Source organism: Aquila chrysaetos, chromosome 12 (assembly GCF_900496995.4).
Source record: "Aquila chrysaetos chrysaetos chromosome 12, bAquChr1.4, whole genome shotgun sequence".
NCBI classification, from domain to species: domain Eukaryota; kingdom Metazoa; phylum Chordata; class Aves; order Accipitriformes; family Accipitridae; genus Aquila; species Aquila chrysaetos.
This window is the reverse complement of record NC_044015.1, coordinates 38,156,518-38,178,199: the sequence shown is the minus strand read 5'-3', so window position 1 is coordinate 38,178,199 and position 21,682 is coordinate 38,156,518. Positions and strand designations below refer to the sequence as shown.

Sequence of the window (21,682 nt, the reverse complement as noted above, 5' to 3'; positions counted from 1 at the left end):
TGAGCAGTTCTTTCTCTTACTTGTTTTAAAGCTGAGGAGAGCAAAATGTATCTCACTGGCCAAAGACAGCCAGGTAGGTCCCAGTTCCCATGAGTGGTGCTGTGAGCCCGGAGTGACCTTGAGGAATTCAAATCTCCTCATCTAGATTTGCGTGATGGCAGATGACTGAGGACAGAGCTTGTCTCCGCTTGTTGCGCTGCAGTATGAAAACTGGAGGCTTCTGGTCCAGCGATTTATTTGAGTCTGGGTAGCCTGAATGTATCTCATGTAAGGACCCATCTGTTCCATGGGTGGCAGTGCTGTGTTAAAGTTGTGAGCCGTATCAATTTGCTCCACTTGCACAAAGGAGGGTTGCTGTTTTGCAAGTATTTACATATGTGCAGAACTGCGATTTCAGTGGGATTAATCGAAGGAGTGAAGTTCAGTGGGGTGCGTTCGCAGCATCTACGCCCCAAGCTCTCTCTTCTGCTCTCTCATTTGTGAATCGCAGTTCTCCTGACTGAAAGATGAGATGAGATGTCTGTCACTGCCATGCTAATTTGCAGTGCTCTGCATGCTCCTCGGCAGTTTGCAACACAGCTGGATGCATAGAAGAGGGGTGTGCTGGTCCCAACTGGCATCCAGCATGAACAAGCCTGAACCGGGATCACACTTTCCTGTGTTTTGGGAATTCTCTTCGTGTTGGTGTCCCCAGGGAGGGTACCGAGTGCTCAACTTGGTTGAAGCCAGAGAAGAAGCAGGAAAGTGTGTATTTTTCTGGCAGTCGTGAGGATGTGCTGGGTTGCTTTACCGCTTCAAATTGGCTTTTCTGTTAAACTCAGATACGGATCTCCATGGCAAGTCACCTGCGATAAGGTCAGCACAAATTTAGATTGAGCTCAGATATTCAAATCTGAGAAATTTCACGTCTGGGGCTTTACTGTGGAACTCTTCTCAATTCGGCTTTTTCAGTCTCATCTCCAGACTATCTAAGCAGATGGGAGCGAGGGGCCGCTCATGCTGCCCTTTGTAACAGAGATCCTAATTTTGACTGGCAAGTCATATTTCCCCAAACAGAGGGGAAAACCTGAGAGAGCGTCTCTTTCCAAACCATTTCCAAAACCCAATTAACTCATTGGAATAATCTCTAACTATTCTTGTTAGACGCTCCAGTGCCTAAGCAAGGATACAGAGCAGGATTCTTGTTTTTGTGGAAAGGCTGCTGTGTGAGTAGTGACAAACAAGTTCTTGCCTGTGGAAAAATCTTTTACAACTGAAAGAAAAATGTTTTAGCATTTCAAATAGCTAATGCTCTGAGATCAAGTGAAGTTCTTTGCTTTAGGAAGTGAAATGAATCTGTTTGACGGGATATTTTATTAATCGGTTTTAAGTTTTAGCAGTTTAGTTTTACATTTCCATTAATATTGTAGTATCATAGGAATTTGAGATAATGTTATTGGGATTATTACATGCAAGTCACTAATAGCAGAGAAGATGTAAAAATTCATTACCATCATTGAATTTTAGAGTGAAGTTAAGTCAACCTAGTTATGTGTGATTTGTGCGTAGAACTATCTAAGCTGAAATAGCTCAAAGCCTTTCATCTGCATTTTGTTGTGTTACTGAGCCAGCGGGATTTCAGTTGTGACAGCGTTTGGACAGCTTCTGCTCTGTCTTACACCATGGTAAATCCTGTGGAGCTACCTCAGATCGAAAATGGACTGGAAGCTAATTTGTCATATGCAGTGTGTTACAAATATTTTCCATCTGTAGTTAAGAACACAGACAAAGTCACATTTTTACTATTTGCTTAAGGCAAAATCGTGCAATTAGTAGAGGGATAGGCTGATGTGCAAAAAGGGGCAGCTTGGGTTGCTATCTTTTTTGCAGTCCCCGTTCAAGGGTCAAAGTTCTGGAACCAAAATTAATGCTGAAATGATGAAAGAAAGAAAGGGGAAAATATGTATACAGCTCTGTACATCATCCTTAGCTGGACTGTTACAGCTTCATTGACTTCTGTGAAGCTATGCCACTATTTCACCAGCTGAACAATTACACATCAGGGTGTACTAAAAGCACACAAATATCTGGGATAGCACCTAATAAAGTCATCATTTGCTCTGCTTGCTGAATTTAGTCCCTCTGAATTAAGTTATTGCATGGGCACCAATTCTCCTCCTTTCTATTAAGTTTCCTTACTGATATAAAGCTGGATTATAAAATTGCAAAGAAAACATTTACTCACTGGGAAGTGTGCGCCCCGGTCCAGCCATTGTGCAAGTGGTGAAGTGGATTTTTCCTCTATAGCTCCAACGATATGAGCAATTGAAAGCAAGATCTTTATATATGCTGTCTTTTGACTGCTAGACTAATGTATCTGTGGTGAGTGTCTGCCTCCAGCTGACTTTGGGGAGTGGGAAAAATTTTCATGCACGAGTATGGCTTTTGAAAATGAGGTGAAGGGCGGGGGGGAGGTTTTGTTTGTTTGCTTTTGTAATAAGTACCCTAAAGTATTTGTGACCTTTTCTTTGTAGATTCTAGTCCTTTGTGCTTTGGACTACACACTTAAGAGCTAGTCACTGATTTTGAATGCCTAAATCAAGCTTTTTGTTAACTTCTTTTCTACGAAATGGGATAACATGTTCTCTTCTATGGAGGTTAATAAACACTTGTGGAAAGCTTGTATTCCATAATGCTGAGTGCCTGGAACAGTCTATAAAGAAATGAGCAATCTCTCTCTTCAGAGACGATCTTGAATGGCGTACAGTAAATACAGTGTGGGATTACACAGTGGCCGGGCAGATGAAGTACTCTTGCATAGCTGCTTGCTGCATGAGCAACCCTCATGGCCTCTCATTGTGTAACCAGCCTGCAACCAAGAAATGAAAAGCTGTGTCGAGCAGCCACACAGAACAGGGCTGAATTGAAAATGTGTTGGAAAGATGTTCCCGAAGGTCTCGGTTATAATGCAGTGTGAGAGCTGCAGCTCTGGGTCTGGCCTGAACCTGTATTTCCCTTCTCTCTTTTGGCTCCTCTGTGGACAAGAGACTATTTCAGGTTTTTGCATGAGGTTTTGTTTCCTTTTCCTAGTTGCTGTGTGGAAGACCAAAGAGCAAGGGAATGCATGCAGGTGTTTACTAACCTGGATTTACAGAAGTGCACATAGGAGGGAAAAAAACTGTACTGCTTAAATATGTTTAAATTAACCCGGATTCCTGTAGCAGAACCAAATGGAAGAAGTGAGTGATTAAATGCGGAGCTGTGCCAGCAGATCGGCATGGATAGCACCTCTGGTGACAGAGGAAGGAGTGACATGGGTGCAGCAACATAACTCTGCTTCTCTCGGAATCGTGTAGTCAAGGCAAAGGTGACAGAAGTGTTTCTACAAGTTTATAATAGTAGATTGTGTGCAAAGCATTACTCCAGTCTGCGTTGAGAGGTCTTATTTTCAACAAACCTTTCGTTATGGGGCAGAAGGCAGACTTCTGCTTGTATCTGTAGTAGTTAAGGAAATGAATGCAAAAGCGTCCTTGCATTTAAAGGAAGATCAGTGGTGGGTGAAAGCAATGGAACATTTATTCTTTTATGCTGTTTTTGTCAGTGGCTAGTAACTCTAATTCAGATAGAAGAAACTTACTGTGAAATACTATACCTGTGTCAGACTCCTGTCAGCTTATGGTTAGCACCTTAGGTTTTCCATTTTTAGGAAAGAAAAGAACCATAGCAAATGCAGGAACAGTAGCAAATCTGTATTATCCTACTATGCTTTAATGTTTAGCAAGGGCTGGGGAAAAAGGTTCCATGGGTTAATTATGCATTGCACAAAAAGGGTATTTCCTTTTAACAGGTTTTTTTTTCTGAATTCCACAGAACTTATTAAATAAATGGCTATATGCCTGCATTGTACCATTCATTTCCTGCCCTCTCGTTTCCTCTCTAAACTAAACAGGCTCAATAATATAAGCTCAACCTTTTGAGAGCACTCTTTGTGCCACTAACCACATAAAACAAGCATACGCTCTCCAAGAGTCACAGGGCAGAGATGCCACTAAGTATTATCACCTCCTCAGAACCATTTTGGGTCAGAGCGCACCTCCGGATGGCTTGTGCTGGCTCGTGTCAGTGCCTGCCCGGGCGTCTGGTCACTGTGTCCCTCTGCGTGATGTAGACGTGCCTTTCACCCACCTCTGTGGATGCGTTTCCCCATTGTGCTGCTTCTGGTCTGTCAAAATAAACCTGAGTTCATGCAAACTGTAACTGGGTTCACCCACAGCGGGTGGTGTGGGCATTACTCACGTGGGTCACAGCTCCTGGCGCGACGTGCCTGCCAGATCAGTCCTGCAAGCTGTAAAACTGGACAACTTATTTTTAGCATATTCCCAGCCTAACTTATCAGTAAAGCACTTTGAGGTAATGACTTCAGCACATTTGATGATGGTTCATTTTGAAAGATGTCATTTTAAGAATTTCTGGAAGTTTCAGAACTGCCCTGTGGGAGATCTGTTCCATGCCAGAATGTCATTTCAGATTCTAAACTACATACTCCCTCATACTTTCACTTTATAAATGTTTCACAGCACCTGCATTTTTTATCATTGCACTTTTATGTGACCTATGAGTTCCTTGTAGCTAACCTACAAGGCCTGTCTGAGGGAAGTATGTAATATATTTTTTTAAATTGGCTTTTTCCTCTGTCAGAAGGTAAAGCCACCACCCAATTACTTCTTCCTTGTGCATAGATACTTGTATTAATATTTTAACAAATGCAATGTTTATAGTGTCACTCACAGGTCTGTGTTAAAATTAAAACAAATGTGTGCTGGAAAGTGAATGCTTAGTTTCGTTTCTAATAGTTGTTAGAATCAGGCCTTATTTCTTCTGTAGTAGATCAATCTCCTGATATTTTCTGCAAGTCATCAAACTTCATTCTCGGGCTGTAATTACGTGTGAAATCCTGCCTGATCGCTTTGCTGGCAACACTACCACTCGGTGCGCAAAGCTAACATAAAAATAACCTGAGATAATATTTGCGTTGGTATCCTGCGTACAATGAGCACCACTGAAACATTAATGGTGTTTCCCTTCAATGAGCTGTCATTAAGGGGAAGGATAGTGAATACTTGAAACGTTCCTACAAAGGCTGGTAGCATGGGGAGGTAAGCATTAAGTGCAGACATGCAGCTCTAAAAATGGAAATGTTTATTAATAACAACACAAAAAGAGGTGAATAGCATGTGTAATGCCCAAGAATCAGAAGCTCTTTTCTATTCACAGCCCTTTGAAGGCCTGTGAGATGGTGCGGATGGGGAGAAGCACCCCTGGGGAAGCCGGGTGGGCATGTAACGGGGAGCAGGGGTTTTAACCTGTCCTCCTACAGCCCTTGTGGAGGGGGACTCAGCCACAGGGCTGCAGATTTGTTCTGTTGCTTTTGATCTCTTCTGTTTAAAGCCCTTCCACTTCGTAAGAATAAATATTCATCGAGCTAAAGGGGAGGGGAATGAGAGACTGAATACTTGGACTTGAATTAGAGAGGGCATGAACTTAAACCTGGATTTCTCTTATCTTAGTCTCTTTCATGGATTTTGATCAGAAAATTCATCCTGGATCTATGAAATCTTTGCAAAAAATGTTTTAGGCAAACCGCTTTCTCCACAGCCTCCCACAAATGCAGTGTTTTTAATGAAGCAGGTTGTGCTGATTAGCGTGCACAGTTAAAAACTAGTAGGGAGGGCAAGTCTGAGGGAAATTTGCTCATTAGCGCATCAGTCACACAAAGATCATAAGGATGTAAACTCTTCAGTTTTCAGTGGGGGTGTCTGTACTATGCAGCTGTAAAGTTAAACCTGCTCCTTCCACCTGTTTGGCTTTTGCGTTTTGGATTTTTTTTTTCCTCCACGAATAACTTTGCTAGGATTTCTTGATCCTCAGAGTCCTGTATTGGATTTTCCTTTTCTATTGAGTTGTGCATAAGATGGTATAATAAGATCTGATGGTTATATCTTTTCTTGCAGCTACAAAGTCATGAACTCCAGGGTAGTATTTCCACCTCACAGCAAGCTTCAATAGAGCAATGGTAATGCCGCTGGCAGCCTTGGGCTGCTGTGTTAGGAGGAACACTGGGTGCCCCCGACAGTGCTGATTTAAGCTCTATAGTTAACATTACTTTTAAGGACTCAAGACATAGAAAACCTCTGAGAATAACTGGTCGCTTCTGTGTTCTCCCCACAGAGCTGATACGGAGTATCAGATGTCACAGCAAACCTTCTCAGGAAGTACTGGCTAAAATTGTTCGGAGGTATCCTGAACAGCAAAAAACTAATTGCTTAAAATCAAAGATAAATCCTGGGAGATATTTCTCCATAGTTTAACTGTCAGGAGGAAGAGACTCTGGTCTCAGAGGTAAATAGGTCCCCTGGAAAATACATTACTTTTATGCTGAATATGTTATTTTTGTGATGCTAATGGAAAATAAAATCCTGTAATGTCACCCCTCCTTCCATTTCCTTTAGTTCCTTGCTGATGAAGATGTGTGACCCTTCCCACCACACCCTGCACCTCCATTTCCCTGGCTCTGCTCTCGTAAAGATGTTTTCATATCCAGGCACGGCAATAGATTTGCAACAGTGGAGAAGGTTAATGAGCAATTGGCACTGATTGCCCTTTTCCAGGCCTGTGAAGCAGAGTCCCATAAGCATCAGGGACGCCTACCCAGTCGTCCTCCCTGGGGATGTGAGGGATCACTGGCCAAATAGCAAGAGATTGGTATCACTTTGTTTGCAGGTAGTACTCCCTACTCCACTGTTTTCTGGACCAAGCTGGCAAGTGCTGTAGCGTGAGAAGGAATTAAATGAAAAAACTAGTCACCCTATAGCTCTGTATTAGGAAAACAAATTTTGTGGTTAAAACAAGCTTTTTAACTAAGTCAAGAAAACCAAGAAATATGGTTGTCAATACCTTGAAGTAGGCTCCCAGACAGTAGTGAAGCAGGCAATGGTACACCACAAGGGTATAATATTTCCAACAGCTTGCAAGACTTTATGTAAGCTTGTAGCAAGAGCACTGACTGGAAAATGATAGAACCATCTTGATGACATCCCTCCACCAAGTACAGATCTGGAATAACAGAAGACAGAAGGGCTTGTTCTGACGTCAATAACCAATTTTGTTTACTTTGTTTAAAAAATGGCTTTTTAAACAGTGAACAATTTTGCATGAGACAAGCACTAAGGAAAATGACAAGTTACTGTTTCTGTTGAAAGATTAATTTAATTTACATTCAGTTTGAAATTAAAATATTGAGTTAATATACATTTAAAACGTACTGTTACCAGGAACCAGCTCAGAGGCAGTGCTTTACTGTTTTTGTAGGAAGTGTTTATAATCTAATTAAGAAATAATAAAAAAAACCCACAACACAAGAAAGCTAGAGGTAAATGGTCAACGAGAGTAGACAAAATTTCAGACTGTGTTTGCAGTGAACCTGTGACAAGAAGGGAAAGTTTGGGCAACGATAAGGGAATTACTCTTTCCTACAAACCCATTTATGGCCCGATTTGTTCCAATCTGCTATGGTGTTTTTTTTTTTTTTTTGCGCTCTTCAAAGTACAGTCTGTATAATGCTAACAAACCATAGAACTTAGAAGCCCATTAATGGTGTAAATGAGGATTGTGGCCAGAAGAATCAAAAGCTGGTTTTGACATGCTTGGTTTTATAAACAATAATGAATTTGTTGTGCATAGACCTGCCTGTGCAAAAGCTGCTATTGGAAGAGTTTCTGTTCTTTGCTCACCCACAAGCTGTGGAAGGACCTGTGTGGAAGCCTTGCTCTGACTCCATCTGTCCCTTCATCACTGTATCCCCATTGCAGCTTTCAGGCACGTGTGCCTTTCTCACCATGCTTTTCTCTGCCAGACTTCCCTACCCCATCTCCTTTTGTTCTCATCTCATTAGGTTACCTAATAATGTTCTTTTTCTTCATTCAGAAATCATGAATTAGAATAATAAACTTGTTGCTATCAAAATATGTGTTTTCAGGCTCCCTTCCAGCCAAAGACCGTATCAACTATTTAGATGATAGGTTCCTCAGGGTACAGGTCCTCCTGACCTACTTTTATTCAATATCTAATAGGACAAACTCATAGCAGGCCTTTGGGTTTTGAAGCCACAACTTCTGTACTTTTTTGTAGTGTATGGGTTACATGTTCAAAATTCCTCAATGCAAGCATTTATAAAGTACATGCTTAGGTGAAGAAAGTTATGCCAGAACCTCTGCCTTTGATTTTATAGCAATTATTTGAGAATGCAAGCTATGTGAAGACTTCCTTTCCACACTTATACCTTTAAAGGGATACAGAACATCTAAAGTGGTGATTAATATGTACAAAATTACATAACTTCAACACTATGGATAAGACTTGACATAGAGTCTGCATTCATTAAGAGCAAATAAATAACTATTGTAAAAAGACCTATAAAGAAATCCTTTTTCTCTTGATCTTTTAATGGAGACATAAGTTAATAAACCCTGGTAAAATGTAAACATATTTTGTGAGCTATTATTCAGAAGTCTTGATGGCTTTTAACTTCAGGATTTTTGAAAGTCTTTCCAATACAGTCCATTCTTTATGAACCATAGCTTCTCATGTCCCGAGATGAAGCCTAAAAAGACAACAGTAATTGCATGCTCTATAAAGATTCAGAGGGAAAAGGCTGAGAAAAGAATAGTACGATTGTACTTCTTTGCCACTGCAGCGAGTAATGCAGATTGTATTTTCAAAAGGGGGGGGGGGGGGGGGGGGGGGGGGAAGTTTTGGCAGGCTTCAGTAGAATAAGCAATTTAAAAGCTATCACAGAACTATCTTACCAAAAAGACTGTTTTTAATTATGCTTATGGGATGAAGTAATATAAACAAGAAAACAGTTTGATCAGATTGGGCGGATTCTTACACAGTTGAATCTGTTGTGAGGTGATCCAACAGGAACTCATTTTCCTGCAGTGTAAGTTATGTTTATTGTACATTATCCCCATGCTGTATCGTGTACCTCATATATTTTGCTTTATGGGACAAATCAGATAACAGTTTAAGGCTGAGTGGTAGCTGACTATATATATTCCTAGCTAGTTAAACTGCTGGTTGTCAATGGGCATCTTTCATGTGAAAGGCAATTTCAAGGGGATGAGATTCTATCTAACAGAAGTACCTCAAGTACATTTTTATACATGTTCACACACAGTATTTATTTCATAGCTATCTATGCAGAAGATAGATGTGAAAGATACAATTACTGAAAATCCCTCAACCTGCTTGTGTCATGTGATTTTTTTTTTGGCTCAAAGAAAGGTTTCAAATGATTGTCCCTTACACAAAAATGATAAAAATGATCTTGTTTTTTTATAAAAGCAGTTTTGTCTATTCTTCAATTTCATGTTCTGGAAAGGATTTCATAGTACATGTGCAAATGTTTGTTTATATTTGATACCCAACAAGCAGTGTGACAATTACCAATTTTTGCTAAATCAATTCCAGCAAAGAGATAATAGTAGATTTTGGTTACTTTATGGCTTCTAAGTTTAAAAAAATGCATCAAAATTAAGAAATACGAATTGGATATCTTTATGGCTTTTCTGTACATGTTGCATTGAATGTTGAGAAACCAACAAATTTATTTACAGAATAAAAAGGTTGTCTTATAATGAGAAAATTGGCTGAAAGAAATAATCTTTAATACATATCTATGGTGACATCAAAAATGTGAGGTTGTGATGTTATGAGAGTTATGTTGTTTACTCTGTTATATTGATATAAAATTATATTGATCATATTAACTTTTGTGTTTAAAATGTTATCCCTCCTGGCTATTGATAAATGCAATATCTTTTTTTAATTTTCTGTTCTTCATATAAAGGGATGAAAATGGGGCAATGCCTATTCCAGTTCAACTGCCTTGAGACGCTTCTGTATGGATTTTGTGTGCCTTCCAGAATAATAATAGTAACAAACTTTCAACCAAATCTGTAAGGGCAAGATACTTGATAATTATTAACTACACATTCCTTTCAAGTTTCTCAGCATGCTTTACCAACACTGACTTATCAAAGCTCATAGTGTGTCTTGAGGTAGCTGTAAATACTCCCATACCCAGCAGAATAATGGAGACAGAAGACAATATGAGAGAGACCAAGAAGGGGTTTTAGATACTTAATGCATACTGATTTAGATAACGTTAAACACTTTTAAAAGTTAGACATTACTGTGTTTTCCCAGGGTCCTTTGTAAAGTGAGGAATACAGCCTACATCTTCTATGGGGACTTTGTTTATAATTTCTTATGGTCCCTTTGTGCAATGGAAGAAAAATTCACTGCAGCAAGAGCACAACTAGGATGCTCTGGCCTGCAAACTGGTTGTCAAAACCAAGGCTGTTTCAAAGCTGCCCAAATATAAAAAAAGAGGCGGTGAATTGAAAGCATGACATTCTTCTCTGTTTCTTTGGAAAAAGATCTTAAAGTACAGTAACATAAACAATATCTTTTCTTCTACTATTTTAAAGTGATAGATATGCTGGTCCATGAGCAGTATTTTACCACATGTATATCCAATACTGCAGATATGTTTTCCTCCTAAGCTTATTCTATAACCCCATCCTACTCTGCATTCTGTAATTGTACTGATCCATAGCATACTGTTTTTTTCCCAGCTGACCTTTGCTTTTCACTGACATTTGCAAAATGTGACTAAATGAAACCAGACTAAATAGATGTTAACAGCAAATTCTTTTTGCTGCTCTTCTTTCTATTAAAAAAAAAAAATATCTATTTTCTGAAACTGCAGAATGTGAGGAAAAATGCAAAAGTTCAGATGTTTGTTCTTACTACACACTACATCCAAATGCAATTAAAGGCATTGACCACTTGTTTATTTTTATGTGCTGATTTACACAAATCTATTCAAAGTAATGAGAAGCCCAGCTGGTACAAATCATTACCAAATGCCTTTCATGGCCACCTTTAGCTGGAGAACATTTGTTCTATGTTAACTGAGAACAAACTGTTTGAAATCATGCTGGAGTCTCTCAGAAGTATTAGACACAAGTTTATCAACTGTTTTGAAAGGAAAAATTAATTTACCTGCTTCCCTATTGCCAGATGTGCGTTCTGACAGGTTGTGGTACAACAGATCACAGTGTCTCAATGCAGTGCCCCAGCTTTTGGGTGGAGGGGACATTTCCTTGCTAGGTAAAGCAACCTTGGCAGCAGAAGCTGCTCAACAACCTATTTATTAGTATCTCTACTCCTCCCCTGCTGTTATATTAATATAATGAATTGTTCACAGGTGCTTCAAATGAGGTTTAGATGATCGCTGGGAGCTTTGTTACTCAAACAAGCCAAATTGAAAAGAGCAGATGCAACAGTCCCCTAGCAAAAGTACAAAGTATGACTTAATGAAGGTCATTTTGCACATTTTGGCCTTGGTGACCCTAAGAACAATCAGGCTGTCATTATTTTACTGTTTCTAGACAGAAAGGTGATTGCTTCTTGCCCACTTGCCTTGATTTTTTTTTTAGTTGTCTTTATTACATCATTGGGAGCTCTTAATTGCATCTAATCCTACTCCCTTTTAACTAAAATGAGATAGTTCCCCTATGATTGTTGTTAAACTCTGCTCTAAGTCATATTTGAGCTTTAATGCTCTTTTGTGTGGCAATGTTTAAATCGCAATGAGTATTCAAACACTAGGCCGGGTGAATAGGTAGTAAAATGGACACTCTCAGCTGGATATGCAGACCAGGTAAAAGAAAAGAGTTAGCGGTCGTGCCAGATGCATGACCTGAATGCTTCCTACAGCTAGTATTTGTACTGTTCAAAGCTTGCGGTTTTCTTCTCTTTCCTTCTTTTGTGGCAAATACAGAGAAACTAACAAACTGCCATTATCCCAGAAAGGCCTGTGTATGCAATTAGCTTTGTAAATGTTGATTTACTGGTCTACAAGGTCTCTTCAAAGGCCACGCACGATGTGAAAGAGCTGCAGTCCCTGGAAGATGAGGTCTGTGTCGTAGATGCGTCGTTCTGAAGTGAAGGTGTCAGCCTAGCAGTTGGCAGAGACCTGGCTTTGACACAGATTTCACTGGAATTTTGGAGAAAAACTCACTTATGTCCTATGCCTTCTTTCCTTATGGTAACAGGGATGAGGATGTTTTCTTACTAGCCTTTTCAGCTGTGTTTAGTTTATGCATTTTTGAGATAAGGCTTTTCTCTTGCTTTATGTCTTACACTGCTCACCATAAAGGGATTCTGGTCTCAGCTGAAGCCTCTAGGGGCTATAATAATTGCAATAAAAGTGAAGGCTACTGTACCCAAAGAGCCACTTAATGCCTCCCTCCCCCCAAATTGAAAAGAGAAGAGGCTCTTTTCCTTCCCTTTTTTAGATGTTTAAAGGGAATGCACTAAGGTCACAATGTGCATCAAAGGCCTATCTTTGCATCGCTTGACTATCCACTTGGCAAGCTCTCTAATGTGTATACTTTGATAGTTCAGTGACAGATATCACCAAGGAGAAAGGACAGCATTTTAACCTTGAGTACACATTGCAGGAGAAAATTACACAGGGACAGAAAAACCCTGTACAACTCCTGTGCAATGAGCCGAAGAAAAGGATCTTCATTGGGCTTTTTATCTGGAGAGGGTTTTGGAAGGAGCTGCCAAGTGCTGTTGTTTTGTAAGAGGGGGTTTATAGTGTGTTCATACTGGCTGCAAGTGGTCAGTGATGGAGTTACCAACAGGATGCCATTCCTGCCAGCAAATATTGCCGATGAGAGTGAAATTACAGTGTAAACGTGGGCACAGTATTCTTTGTTCTGCCCAGAAGAGACATCAGTTTTGTTCTTTCTCCAACAGTGTACATCCTTCTTTGCTCCAACAGGACATAGTGTATTCAAGATTAGATATCAACCTAACTCTTGGGTGGGTTTTAGTGTAAAAGATGTGTATGTGGATGGTTTTCTGGCTTGTGCCTTGCTAGACTTTGTTTATAAAAGTTTACACTGGACTCCTGGGGTAGGTGTTTCTTTCATGCTTATTGGGCCTTATGGCAGAGTCCACAGAGTGGAGCACAGAGGTAATTGTTGAATTCAACCATGAAAACTGCTATTACTTGGTTTCTCTGTGACATCTGTTATATCCTGTTGTGCATGTGATGAGAGGTAGATTTTGTTTCATTTTGAAATCTGTTGGTGAGCTTGAATAGTATCTGAAATAGTTGATGGCTCATCAAAACACACAGAAAATGCTTCCTGAGCTCAATGCAAATCATCTTCTGAAGGTGTAGCAAATTAGTGTTCTATAGAGAGAGGGGTTCATTTTCCAGACTATGTTAGAGGCAAAGCAGTGAGTAGGTGTGTCAGACAAACTGCAAAAACCCTCATGGATTAGGAAAGGAAGATGTTAATAGAATAGGAAAAGTGGGAAGGTGGATTTATGGCTACCTGGACACAAATGTTTGGAACTTCTAGCTTCATTTACTGGTGCTGTTTAATTTCAGCAGATTTTCCCATGAACTCTACTTTCTCCAATCTAAGCCATGCTCGTGTCTTCATGGGAGATTATGTACCAAGCACAAATATGGACAGCGATATGCAGGACTGGAGCATATGTTACTACAGATCTGAAGTTAACATAAGGGCATGAGGCTGAGGAAGCTGCATGCTTCCATTTTCTCATCCAGTATGCGCCCTTGCATATGTGTTCCTGGTCACACTCCTGTAGCTGTGAGTTTTACAGCACTCTTTCTTCCTCATCAACAGACCAGATGGATCTAGTCTTGCTTACCACCCACTCCTGAGCTGTATTATTTATTGACATTTGTCAGTCCCAAGCACTTACATTTCAACGGAAGGTAACCATTCAGTTGAATGCTATAGATCTTTTGTAATCCATTACCTATTTAATCAAATTTGGATTCTGATCCTTGCTAAAGACCGTGTCTATGATGTATTTGAAGTCCAGAGTGAACATGCTTGCATGTTCAAAAGCCTTGTTTTTTTAAAGAATATGGATTTTTCCCTGCTCTGAAAGCTGACAAACATCTTGGTGTTCTTGTTCAAATTTATTTTTATGTTGTGGAAACAAACTTCATTGTAAAGGGAGATACACTTAGGCAGATGTTGATGAGAAATGAAGGAATCAGAAAGGAATGGGTTATTCAGCTTAACAATAACTTGGATTTCTTTTTATTCTGTACATAACCTTGATTTCATGTAACTTCTTCTGTGGATACCGATGCTGCTGTTTTTGTCAGTTTTGCTAGAGGTTGGCATACAGATTCAGTCTTTGATGCACAATATATGTGAAAGTAAGCCTTCTGAAAGTTGCAATAGCGCGTGCTTAGCATCTAAAACTGGAACTTGGCCCTCATATTGGGTTGAAGGGGTGCCACTGTATTCTCTGGTTTGTTGAGTGTTATCCTGATTTGGAGAAATACCACCTTAGCCGGAGAAACCACATATCTGAAAAACTGTCATCTCTTCTATGTATATGCTGCATAGTTTCAAACTGAGCCTTAAGCATATGACAACCATCAGTCTTTTAAAAGATCCCATTTGTTAACCATCTTTGAAATTACCCTGTTTTTGTGGCAGTGGCTGAGGACTCCAAAACTGGGTTGTATAGGTTCTGTCTTGGTTCTGTCATAATTTCCTTTTGAATGTCAGTAAGAAAGCCAGGAAAGCCAGTGACATAGACATTTAGGAACCTAAGGTACCATTTAGGAGCATTTAGGTACCATTAAACAGTTTTCTTCTATAGAAAAATAGTATGCATTTGAGATGTTTTGTTATACCTCTATGTTTTGTCTCAGGCTAATGTTATAATCTCTTTCAAGTGAAGGATTGTCTTTTTAGATAGACAGTAAAACCCCTTTAGAAATGAAGCCCTGATCTAGTTGACACTTATAAATTTATTACAAAATAAAAATACTTCAAACATCCTTCATTTAATTTGTTATTTGAAGATTTGTATTTTTGCATTGAGTTGCTATGGTGGCACTTGCAATTTACATTTCTGCCTGGAAAGCTTAAAGAGAAAAAAAATATGAATACCGAACGTCAGAAAGTAATGATTTGTCAAGTTTTGAAATGTACTACAGAAATATCAACTTAGGCAAATATGTTTGGATGAACTCTGGCATGCTGCCCAGAGTTGAGGTTTCCAGACTTGTGCAAACCTTCACTGTGCAGAGTGCCTGGGGACTGGGAGCTCCAGGGTCCAGCCTCCTTGCTGGACAAAGAGGACATCCCAGGAGCTAGTTTTACCTGTACGTTAACTTCATGGTGTGTCATAGGGGTCCCAGAAGCACAGAGATCTTGTACTTGAACTGCAGGTGTTAGCCCTGGCAGTTGTTTACTGTTGAGCCACATACACGGAAGTCTTGAGTTCATAAGCAAGTGAACCACCCTCACATAATTCCTCAGTCCTTGGCTTCAATGTGCTCCACAGCCTGAAGGGTGGATGGGCTTTGGGGATGGTCCCATCAGTGTCAGTTCCACTTCCATCATGAAGGAGCAGTGGCAAATCAGTCAATAATCAGCAGCTGTTGAAGAGGGATTATATCTGGGTTTGGAAATGCTGATGTTGGTTCTGAAATGGCAGAAGAAAACATTTATGCTTTGGGTACCCATGAGCTAGACTGAGAGGCTGACCGCTCAGAAACATAACGAGAGGGTAAAAGGAAGGGTCAGGATCGTAGATGGTAAAGGCAAAGAAATGTACAAGTTACTATTTATACAATAGATTTTTAAAATGTATTATTATTAAAAGGAAAATGATTAAAAATCGATTTCATACTTTCAAAGATAGTTTTACATAGCAGTGGGCTCAAGTAACTTGAAAGTGGGCTTAGCAAGTTTCAAAGGAAACTGTTAGGAATCTTTTCTCATGCCTAACAGAAATAACACATTAAATCTTACTTGAAGACGCCTTGTTCAGCTAGTGCTCATAATACCATGCTGAGGCCATTTTTCACGATGAGTCTGAGGTTAAGAAAAACACCTACTGAATAACTAGTGCCACTTACTTCAGCACTTGAGTTTTCCTCAGAGGTCTTCCCTCCAATTACTGACCAGAGCCAGTGATATTTAACTTATCAGATCTGACAAGAGCTGAACCCGAGGTAGAATGACTGCTTAAACATTTATTTGTGTCAATGACATGTTTAAAACTCTCTGCTTTGTCTAAATATTTAAAGGAAAATATAAAGAGGAAAATGTAATGTGACATAAGAGGAAATGACAAACAACCTTACTTGTTGAGGACATTCACTACACGCAATTGCTGTCTTCTGAATACCTGTTATTTTGGCAGAAATTGAGGGGAATACAGTCCTAAATATCATGCTTGTCTGTCTCTTTTTAACAAAAATGATTTTTGCAATGGCAAGTGGATCTTTTGCTGTCAAAATCATGGAATATGACAACAGCCAAGATCTTTAGGGATCTCTGAGTCTGAAGTTTTTGATTGTAAAGCTAACATCTGAAAATGAAGAAATAATGAAGATAAATACATACTTAGTAAAAAGAAGTTGCAGCATTGTCCAAATCAGAGAGCTTATACGCCTTGACTACTTGTTAAAGTAGACTGCATCTTAAGAGCAAGCTGCAATAAGCTTTCTTCTTGGAGAAGTGGACAGTTTAAAACAAAATCTCCAAACCCCCTTTTACTGTCTAATTCAGAATAAAGGCAAATTTCAAAATTCTCTATAAAGCAGATCTGTATTTTCCATGGGTAAATAGATTTTTCTATAGTAAATGTACATTTTTCCATAGTAGATACCCTTTGCTGTCAGTTTATGTGTTTAAACTAGTATACTTTCCAAAGTAATACAGAACATGTGGGCTTTCAGTATATAAGAGATGCTGAAAATTTTCTTCATCTGTGAACTTTTCCTAGAAAAGAGCTTATTTAATTCAGAGATTTCTCTATGTGGATCATCAGTGATGTCTGGGGGGGGATGAGAGAACAATGGAATTCAGAATGTGTGCATATATCATGCTCTTAGCAACACATTCTCTGTTGGAATCTGACACTTATGTTTGCAAAAGCAAACCCACTCTAAATTAGTTTGCAGTTAATTGGCTGTGAAGGGAAATGCACCTTGCCAAAAAGGATTTGAAATATGAAGCTGTTTGGATTTGTGAAGAAGTTGATCGCTGTACTTGAAGAATCACAGACTCTTTTATGGGCATCTGGGAAATAATGTGGTTCATAATCTCCAGCGCTTTTGCAAATTCCATTATTTGGCAAGACAGGCACCTACTTGCTGCCATCTACTTGAAGACAGATTTTAGAGGGGCAGTCTTAGAATGTATGTTGGCGCTGTTCATTTGAAGTTGAGGAAAAAGATTTCATTAGGGTTAGTTCAGTAATGTTTTGAATATGTGATGGAGAGTAACAGGAGCTAGCAGACACAACAATAAGATCTTTTTTCTATTTTTCCTCCTGGGACTGAAAATGGAATGAACGGTCACCTGTAACAATGGTTACCATCTATGTAGTGTTATATATCCTTGCATGTCTCTGTGGTCTTTCGAAATATTAGTGGAGAAAGTCTCATAGTAGGCCTGTAAAATAAGTGTGGTAGAGATGGACATTAAGAAAAGTATAGTTGACTTATCCAAGGTCACACAACCAGTCAGTGACAGAGCTGGGATTTGAACCAAGCTCCTGAACCCTTTTTGCATGTCTAACTACAAGATTGTGCCATCTTTTTTGAGATACATGAAAGGAAGAGTCCCTTCTGTGACCAAGCTGTAATACAGTAGGAACATACACAGGTATATCTTCAGAAACCAGTGATAAGTCTCTGGACTTAAGACTTTCAAGACTTAATTTCATTTTCAGTATTTTCATTTGCTGGTTTTTAAGAGATATCTGGGACTTTTCAGGATAATACATGTTCCACCAGATTGCACTGTGTGGTGAAGAATTATCATAACGTCTTCCTGATGTGCCACTGCCAGAAGATAGAGGGGCTTCTCATTTTCCATGAAGGATCACCACAATTCTTCTACATAGATCTTTTTGATGGGCAAGAGTAGTGTTCAGCAACATATTCTGTTCAGTCACCTATCAGCTGAGTAGGTATAAATAGGTGAGAAAATATCCATAATAGATCTTTAGTGAACTGAAAGTGCTGAGTTTCTTCGCATTTGAGAAAATAGAGGATGAATACCAAATTGTGATTAATTCTGCTGAATGGCTAAGGAGCTAACTGTGTGGCTACAATGATAAGAGATGGGCTACCATAGCTACTGATAATGCAGTAGGTATTATTTTCAGTCAGTGCCTAATTGCCTTAGAGGAACTTATTAGAGTGAAACCACTATTGTGTGAGGAACTATTCACGTAGAGTATCTTGAGAGTGATCAAGATGATCCTGCTGTGGGCTACAATATAGATCAGTAAATGTGAAGAGTGGTTTTGTGAGGAAGTTAACATTTTGAGAGCTCAATTGGCAAGGGATGGTCTGCACATTGTCCTGTATTTTAGTAAGACTTTAATAGCAGAAATAATGGCTGATTCTCTTTTCAAATATTTGAATACCCACTCCAAAAATCACACTTGAATCAAATAAAGTGTAGCAAATATCTTTCACTGCTAGTTTGTTTTAAAGCACCACCTGAAGTTCCTTCTTGAACAACGCTCAAAATTTCTCTGTAACATTGTTTGGTAGCCCTTTATAATTACCACAGCTTGAGATATGTGAATTAGTTTAATGAAAATAACACCTATATTCCACCTCAGAGAATGTCCAGTTCTCATTAATACTAATGGTTGTTACACATGTGCACTGACAATAACCTTACAGGTTTTATGGCCTAGTGATTTACCATTTCTGCAAGATGATTCTAGTTTTACAGTGTGGATACTATCTTAGCATTTCACATGAGAAACACATAGGCTTGCAGCTGGACAAAACCCAGTGGATTAAATAAAAGAAAACTTTCTTCTCCTTGGCCAATAGAATGCTAAAAATTTGCATCATCAGAGCAGATTTTAGGAATGGAAGCTCTGGAGATCCATCTTGCAGCAAATGGTCCTCATTTGGGTCTGCTCTGAAAGGAAACCAGCTCCATTCTTAGCTTGTGTGCCTAACCAGGGTTAGCTGATGCTGATTAACTTGCCTATGAGGTGAAAGCGGGAAGTTTTTTGAGTAACCTTTTCTTAGGGGGTCAGAAAACTTGACTCTGAATTATCAGTGAATTCACTTTCAATAATTACGCTGCAAATTATCCCTTATTTCCAGGTAAACGTTTTTGCTCTGTGGGGCACTTCTTATAGCGGTTTACTAGCAACTGCAGTTCTTGTTGTAAATTGGGTAGTATAACAAATTACTTAAAATCCAGGTGTGCAGGTATCAGTAGTGGATATTTTAATGTTATTTTGAGGCAATTCTTTAAACAATTTATGCAGTGCTCTTGGTTGTAACATTAAATTCATCCCTATCTCAACTAACGTGTACCAGAACATATAAATAGCTTATGATCATTGTTCTGTTAGCTCAAATCTAATCAAGAATTAAGAAGATAGTACTACTTTCCCTTCAGCTATTTTAGCAAGTACTAAGGGACTGAGTGCTGCAGAGGTAACTATTCAACACATTGGAAAAATAGTTTAGAGAACTACTTTTTTAGGTTCCTATCTTCAGCTCCTCTAGCTGGTTAGTGATTAGTGGAAATGACATCTTTGGCCTACAGTTCTTAATAAACAACTCTTAATGGTTTATCACTTAATCTGTGATGGTATAGTACATCATCAGAAAGGAGAATATAGGAATGTTGACTTTAAATAAGCTTTACAGATAAAGACAAAAGAAGGCTATGCCAATCATCACACCAAATTTCTTGCACTTTTGTATCTTGGTCATGTTTTTCACTAGGGACAAGGAACTGTGACCATATAAATGTTCTCATGTGAGAATTTGTGTTGCAAAGTTATGGCCTAAAAAATATTTTACATTAAAACAGAGCAGATTGCTTATGGCAACTCCTGCATAATGAAGGAACACAATGAAGAACTGCAGTTCATATTGCTCTTCAGGTCTGTTCTATTTTCATAGTTTTTTTTAAAAGTAGAAAATTGCATTGTATAATTACAAGTTCATTTGCATTCATATTACAAGCTCTGAGCTAGTACAGTCTTCTATATTTAAAAAATATTGCTAGCAAGTGTGACTTGCATCCATAAATTTCAGAAATGGGAATAAAGTTTACACTTATTCAAAGTTCCTTCTCTTCTTAGTCAAGAGCTAGGACCCTTCCTGTAAACTGCAGGACCTCAGGGAGGCCGGCAACATGGTAAATGCAACTTCATTTTATAGTGTAGTGGGCAGGGGTGTAGAGCAGTTCATTTACTGTTTCCCCAACAGAAAAATATGCCTTTTGGGAACTGAGGATCGCCACATTATATTGGACTTAATACTTATAGGCAAGCATAGCCACAGGTCATCTAGAGGATGCTGTCTATCATTTCCTAATGGAAGGCTGACTTCTGTTACTTTATTTTTTTCTTAAGTTCTTTGTCTTCCTGAGATGGTGAAATTCTCAGCAATAGGAAATATTGCTGCAATTAAGTTTACTACTAGGACTTGATTTTTTTAATCCACATTAGAATAAGTGGGTTCAATTGATAATCCCGCCTTTCATTTCTGTAATAAATGGAATTGAAGAAAACAGGTCTATAGTAAAAGTCACCATTCCATCAACTACTTCTATAAATGTGGTATGACTTTTGAAGTACGTTTTTGTTAAGTCATAAAGGTTATTAGATTACTTTATCTTTTACGCTTAGTACCTAATGTGCTATGGAAAGAATAATTGAGGAAGATGAAACTGAAAATGTTTGAGAATGTTACCAGATCTCTGCACGCACTTTCAATCAATCTGTTGGCTGAGCCTTTCCCTCTGCTCTTGGATGGGTGCTCCCTGCCCTGTTAAGCATGTTGCCACATTGGTTCAGATCTCCTGCCTGTCAGTTGGAGGTAAAATAACCTGTAGACATCTTTCTACCTTGTGAGCATCTTGGTGATCACTCCTTGACTGTCATCTCGAAGAGTGCACATCAGCAGTTAGGTATTTGTGTGCCTGGCATTAACATCTCGCTCGTAATTTCTGATCCGATCGGATACTCTGTAATGGTTTGAGCCCTCTTCCCTGTCAGCCAAAGGAGACACTGCCACTCAGACCCGGGAGGCGAATGAGATCTATCTGGAGGCTGCAAAAAGCTTTTCTTTTAGTCATTTACCTCAGTTAGCTAGAGCAGAGCTGCTTTTATGCCTTGATTGGAGATAATACTAGTGAAATAGCAATAACCTCGTGAATGTACTTCTCTTCTGTATGTAAATCCTTTCAGGAAGTGCATGACAGGCTCTGTTCTCTGTGGGTCTCCGTTTGTAAAGAAGCTGTTATCACAGAATAAGTTTAATGGGTCGTGAATTTTGTGTTGAAAGGAGAGTCTCTCTATGACTTCTGATCTGCCTGCAATAGACCTATTGGCTCGGCAGCAAGTGCATTAGGCTAAATATGCTTCCTCCATTGACTCTGAAGGTAACAGCCCTAAATGCCTCATTAAATTTTCATGGGTGACTGGGAGAAGCCATGAGAAAAACACCACACCAGTAGCGGTGTGACGGCGGAGCCCCCCGAGCCCCCCACCG

The 21,682-nt window shown here is 39.2% G+C and overlaps 1 protein-coding gene and 1 long non-coding RNA gene across 3 annotated transcripts in view; one reads left to right on the top strand and one right to left on the bottom strand.

The window, feature by feature from the left end:
- Positions 1–21,682, top strand: part of DAB1 (DAB adaptor protein 1) — a 479,714-nt gene that overhangs the window by 282,825 nt on the left and 175,207 nt on the right. The window lies entirely within an intron of this gene.
- Positions 6,261–21,426, bottom strand: LOC115348783. Of its 2 annotated transcripts, XR_003925929.2 has the most exons (3): positions 21,271–21,426; positions 15,285–15,609; positions 6,261–7,092 (listed from the first exon to the last, which is right to left on the bottom strand). It is a non-coding gene; the product is annotated as an uncharacterized LOC115348783 (long non-coding RNA). The 2 variants fall into 2 exon arrangements; XR_003925928.1 differs by lacking the exon at positions 6,261–7,092 and having other exon boundaries at positions 14,062–15,609.